The 6,000-nt window shown below is 33.6% G+C and overlaps 1 long non-coding RNA gene across 1 annotated transcript in view; it reads right to left on the bottom strand.

Annotated features, from left to right (window-relative positions):
- Positions 1–806: 806 nt before the first annotated feature.
- Positions 807–6,000, bottom strand: part of LOC138920371 (uncharacterized) — a 125,783-nt gene continuing 120,589 nt past the window's right edge. The window contains exon 3 of the long non-coding RNA XR_011431447.1: positions 807–995. This is a non-coding gene — a long non-coding RNA (uncharacterized lncRNA). The remainder of the gene's footprint in view (positions 996–6,000) is intronic.

Genomic DNA, 6,000 nt, shown 5'->3' with positions numbered 1-6,000 from the left:
AAATCAGAATCTTAAAGAGATAACTTCCTTACCATGTTCATTGTATCATTGCTCATAATAGCCAAAATGTGGAAATGATCTAAATGTCCATCAACAGATGAATAGATAGAGAATATGTGCTATATACATACAATGGAATGTTATTCAGCTCTAAAAAAGAAGGAAATCCTACCATGTGTGACAACAAAGATGAACATTGAGGACCTTATAGTAAGTGAAATGTCAGTCACAAAAGGACAAATGCTCCATGATTTCACTTTTATGAAGTATATAAAATAGTCAAACACATTGGAGCAGAGAGTAGAATGGTGGTTACCAGATTTCAGGAGCAGGAAGAAATAGGAGTTGTTATTAAATGGGTAAAAGTTTCTGTTGGAAAGATGATTAAGTTCTAGAGATTTGCTGTACATCCTCATGCCTGTAGTTAATGATACTATATTGTAGAAATATAAATTTGTTAAGAGGGTAGATCTCATGTCAAGTTTTCTTACCACAATAAAAAAACAAAAATAATGAATGACCTGCCAAAAAGAAACCATCAGGCCCAGATGGTTTCACTGGTGTATTCTTACAAATGTTAAGGATAGGTAACCAATTGTTTAAAATCTCTTTCAAAAAAGTAGAAGCAGAGGAAATACTTCCTAACTCATTCTACGATGTTAGCATTATCCTAATATCAATACCAAATAAAAATATTACAAGAATGGAAAACTACTTACCTATATCTCTTATGAATAGATGCAAAAATCCTCAAGAAAATCTTAGCAAATCAAATCCAAAAATATATCAAAAGAATCATACGCCATGATCAAGTGGGATTTATTTCATATATATAAGGCTCGTTCAACATTCAAAAATCAATTAATATAGGGGACGGCTTTGTGGCTCAGTGGCTGGGTTGGCACTTCCAATTCGGCAGCCCGGTGTTCGCTGCTTTGGATCCCAGGTGTGGACATGGCACTGCTTGGCACGCCATGCTGTGGTAGGCATCCCACCTATAAAGTGGAGGAGGATGGGCACGGATGTCAGCTCAGGGCCAGTCTTCCTCAGCAAAAAGAAGAGGACTGGCAGCAGATGTCAGCTCATGGCTAATTCTTCCTCAAAAAAAAAAAAAAAAATCAACTAATATAATCTTTCACATCATTAGGTTTAAGAAAAATCACAGATCATATCAACAGATTTTCTTTTTAAAAAAGTTTTTAACAAATTCCAATATCTATTCATGATAAAAACATTCAACAAACAAGAAAGAGAAGGGGACTTCCTCAAATTGATAGGGAACACCTACAAAAAACCCACAGCTAAGGGGCTGGCCCCGTGGCTGAGTGGTTAAGTTCTCGCGCTCCGCTGCAGGCGGCCCAGTGTTTCGTTGGTTTGAATCCTGGGTGCGGACATGGCACTGCTCATCAGACCACGCTGAGGCAGCGTCCCACATGCCACAACTAGAAGGACCCACAACGAAGAATATACAACTATGTACGGGGGGCTTTGGGGAGAAAAAGGAAAAAATAAAATCTTTAAAAAAAAAAAAAAAACAAACCCATAGCTAACATTTTACTTAATGGTGAGAAACTAGATGCTTTTTCATTAAGATTGGGAGCAGGCAAGGAGGTCCCCTCTCACCACCCTTTTTTTTTAAATGTCATACTGTAATTGTTAGCTAAAGCAGTTAGACAAGAAAAGCAAATAGAAAATACACAGACTGAAAAGTAAAAATAAAACTTTCTTTGTTCACAGATGACATGAATGTCCATAAAGAAATCCTAAAGTATCAACAAAAAATCTCCTAAAGCTAACAAGTGATTATAGCAAATTTGCAATCTACAAAATTATTGGACAAAATTCAATTGCTTTCCTATGTATCGGTAATTAACAATTGGAATTTGAAAATAAGAGACAATATCATTTAAGGTTACACATAAAATGAAATAAGTATGAATACAAAAAACTATATGCATCTCTCTTTAGATCTATTTTTAGAAAAATACAAAATTCTGATGAAAGAAACAAAATAAGATCTAAATAAATGGATGGATATTCTGTACTCATGTATTGGAAAACAGTATCTGTAAGAAGTCAAATCTTCCAATTTTGATGTATAGATTCAATGCTATCTCAGTCAAAATCCCAGCATGGTACTTTGTAGATTTCTATAAACTGATTCTCAAGTTTATATGGAAAAGCAAAAGACCAGATTAGCCAATACAAAACCAAAGTAGACAAGGAAAGTCAACGGACTCACACAACTCAACTTCAAGGTTTACTATAAAGCTACAATAATCAAGACAGAATAGTATTGCTAAGAGAATGGACACATAGTTAAATGGAACAGAAAAACATCCTGGAGACACACCAAGGCAAATATAGTCAACCAACGTTTTACAAAGAAGCAAAGGCAATTTAATAGAGACAGGATACTCTTTTCGACAAATGATGCTGGAAGTATTGAACTGTTATATGCAAAAAAAGAATGTAGATATAGGTCTACACCTTTCATAATATTAACTCAAAACTATTGACCATTGACCTAAATGCAAAACAACACAGAACCTTCCAGAAGAAAACACAGGAGGATATCTTCATGACCGTGGTTTTGGTAGTGACTTTTTAGATACAAAACCAAAATCACGATCCATGAAAAAAAAAGTTATACTTTATGAAATGAAACACGTCTCCCCCACAAAATACAATGTTAAGATAATAAAAAGACAAGCAACAGACTGAAGGGAAAATTTTGCAAAAAAAAGAAGCATACTTGATGAAGGACTTACAGCCAAAATATGCAAAGAACCCTTAAAATTAAACAAGAGAAAAACAAAAAATCCAACTTAAGAATGAGAAAAAGATCTGAAAAGTCACACCATCAAAGATACATAGATGAAAAGGGAGTATATGAAGATATGCTCACCAGTATTTTTCATTAGGAAAATGCAATATTAAATATGATACCACTGCACGTCTATTAGAATTGCTAAACTCCCAATACTGACAATAACTGCTGGGAAAGATGTAAAGCAGAAAGAACTCTCATGCAGTTGCTGGCGGGAATCAAAAATGGGACAGTGATTTTGGAAGAATGGCAGTTTCTTACAAAATGAAGCAGATTCTTGGCATAGAATCTACTAATTATATTCCTAGGTACTTATCCAACTGATTTGAAACCTATGTTCAAAGAAAGACCTGCTTGCAAAAGCTTATAGTAACTTTTTTCATAATCACCAAGAACTGGAGGCAATCAAAGTGATCTTCAATAGGTGAATGGAGAAACAAGTTGCATTAATCTATACAACTGAAAATTATTCTGTGATAAAAAGAAAAATATGAGCTATAAATTTACAAAAATTATATAAAGGAAGCTTAAATGCATATTGCTAAGTGAAATAAGGCAGTCAGAAAATCCTGCATGTTGTATTATTCTAATTTATGAATTCTAGAAAAGGCAAGATTATAGACTGTAAAAGGATAGTGGTTGCCAGAAGTAGCAGAGGGTGCCAGGGAGAGGACTGAATAGATAAAGGATGGGATTTTTAGGGCTATGAAGTTATTTTGTATAACGTTGTACTGGTGGATACATGACATTTTGAATTTATCAAAATTTATGGAAAATGAAAATACAAAGAATGGACCTTAATGGGTGCAAATTAAAAAACAATAATTATTTAGGAGAGCAGAGGATCCAAAGAAGGAATGTAGGAAAAAACTATCTGCTTTTGAGATGTCTAAATCAATCTCTTTATAGAGAATTGGGGGAAAATGCAGACATAAGTACCTTTGGTAATGTGTGAAGTGTATAAGATGCAGGCAAAAGAAACTGTGCATGAACACTATGCACTAGCTGATAAAGTTGTTTTCCAACAGCGCTAACAATTACGACACAGCTATACACATCTTCCATGTTACATTTTGTTTTGTTACATATCTCATTTTTTCTTCTTTTCCTCTTGCAATACATTATTTTGCCTTAAGTGAGTATATCTAAAGTAACGATGTCATTCCTTTAAGGATTTTTTCACTATATATTTTTTACTTAATATCTTAGTGTTTGCTGTAGTGCTCACAATATACAACCCATTTTACCAAAATCTACTTCTGATTTATGCTGATTTAATTACAGTAAAATGTGTAATTGTCAATTTTTAACTTTATTCCCTCTTGCCTCCCTTTTCTGTGCTATTGTTATATATAACATATTTATATATGCTACAAATGCAACAATAAATTGTTTTCCTCATTACTTTATTTCGTCTTTTCCATATAGCTTATGTCTTTTTTGTTCCACAGTTCCTCCATTATCGGCTTCTTTTGTGTTAAATAGGTATCTTATAACGTGCCACTTAAATTTTTTATTTGTTTTGTTATATATTTAGAGTTATTTCCTAAATGGCTGGACTGAAAGTTACCATTAATATCTTAATTTACAAGATTCTAGTTCATGTTAATAATAATTTAATTTCCATAGTATATAAAAACTTTCATTTTACATACTCTGTTTCACCCTTCATGTCACAAATTATATCTTTATACATTGTATTTCCATCAGAAAGACTTATTATTACTACCTTTTGTGGTTGCCTTTTGAGTCTCATAGGATAAAAAAGGGAGTTCAAAGAAAAATACATTTATACTGTCCTTTTTAAGATACTATTATCAACATACAGTTAATATACTGTTCAATTCACCCATATAAAGTGATTAATTCAAAAGTTTTTACTATAGTCACAGATATGTGCACCATTATTACAGTCAATTTTAGACCTTTTTTGTTAATTTATTATTTTTTTATTGCAGTAACATTTGTTTATAGCATTATACAAATTTCAGGTGTACATCGTAATATATTTCAAATTCTGTATAGACTACACCATGTTCACCATTCAAAGACTAATTAAAATTCATCACCACACATATGTGCCTAATCACACCTTTTGCCCTCCTCTGTCTCTTCTTCCCTTCTGGTAACCACCAATCCAATCTCTATTGCTGTGTATGTGTTTGTCATTGTTTTTATATTCTACTTAGGAGTGAGATCATATAGTATTTGACTTTCTTCCTCTGGCTTATTTCACTTAGCAAAATACCCTCAAGTTCCACCCATGCTGTCACAAATGGCTGGATTTCATCATTTCTTATGGCTGAGTAGTATTCCATTGTGTATATATACCACATCTTGTTTATCCATTTGTCCCTTGACTCAGGCTGCTTCCAAGTCTTGGCTGTTGTGAATAATGCTTGTGATGAACATAGGGGTGCATATATCTTTATGCATTTGTATTTTCAAGTTCTTTGGCTAATTACCCAGCAGTGGAATAGCTGGATCTTATGGTAAATCTACACTTAACTTTCTGTGGAAACTGCATACTATTTTCTATAGAGGCTGCACCAGTTTGCCCTCCCACCAGCAGTGTATGAGGGTTCCCTTCTCTCCACATCCTCTCCAACACTTATTGTTTCCTGTCTTGTTAATTATTGCCATTCTGATGTGAGTGAGGTGATATCTCATTGTAGTTTTGCTTTGCATTTCCCTGATAATTAATGATGTTGAACATTGTTTCATCTGCCTTTGGCATTCTGTATATCTTCTTTGGAGAAATCTCTGTTCAGATCTTTTGCCCATCTTTTAATTGGGTTGTTAGTTTTTTTGTTGTTGAGATGTGTGAGTTCTTTGTATATTTTGGATATTAACCCCTTATCTGATATGTGGTTTGCAAATATTTCTCCCAATTTTTAGATGGTCTTTTTGTTTTGTTGATGGTTTCCTTTGCTGTGCAGAAGTTTTTTGTTTGATTTTGTCCCATTTGTTTATTTTTTCTATTGTTTTCCTTGCACAGTCAGACATGGTACTGGAAATAATGCTACTAAGAGAAATGTCAAAGAGCGTACTGCCTAGTTTTCTTCTGGGAGCTTAAGGGTTTCAGATCTTACATTCAAGTCTTTAATCCATTTTGAGTTGATTTGGGGGCATTGTGGAACATATGGTCTACTTTCATTCTTTTCTCCATT

This window comes from Equus caballus, chromosome 23 (assembly GCF_041296265.1).
Source record: "Equus caballus isolate H_3958 breed thoroughbred chromosome 23, TB-T2T, whole genome shotgun sequence".
NCBI classification, from domain to species: Eukaryota; Metazoa; Chordata; class Mammalia; order Perissodactyla; family Equidae; genus Equus; species Equus caballus.
Note: the sequence above shows the minus strand (reverse complement) of the source record. Positions and strands in the feature narration are given on the sequence as shown.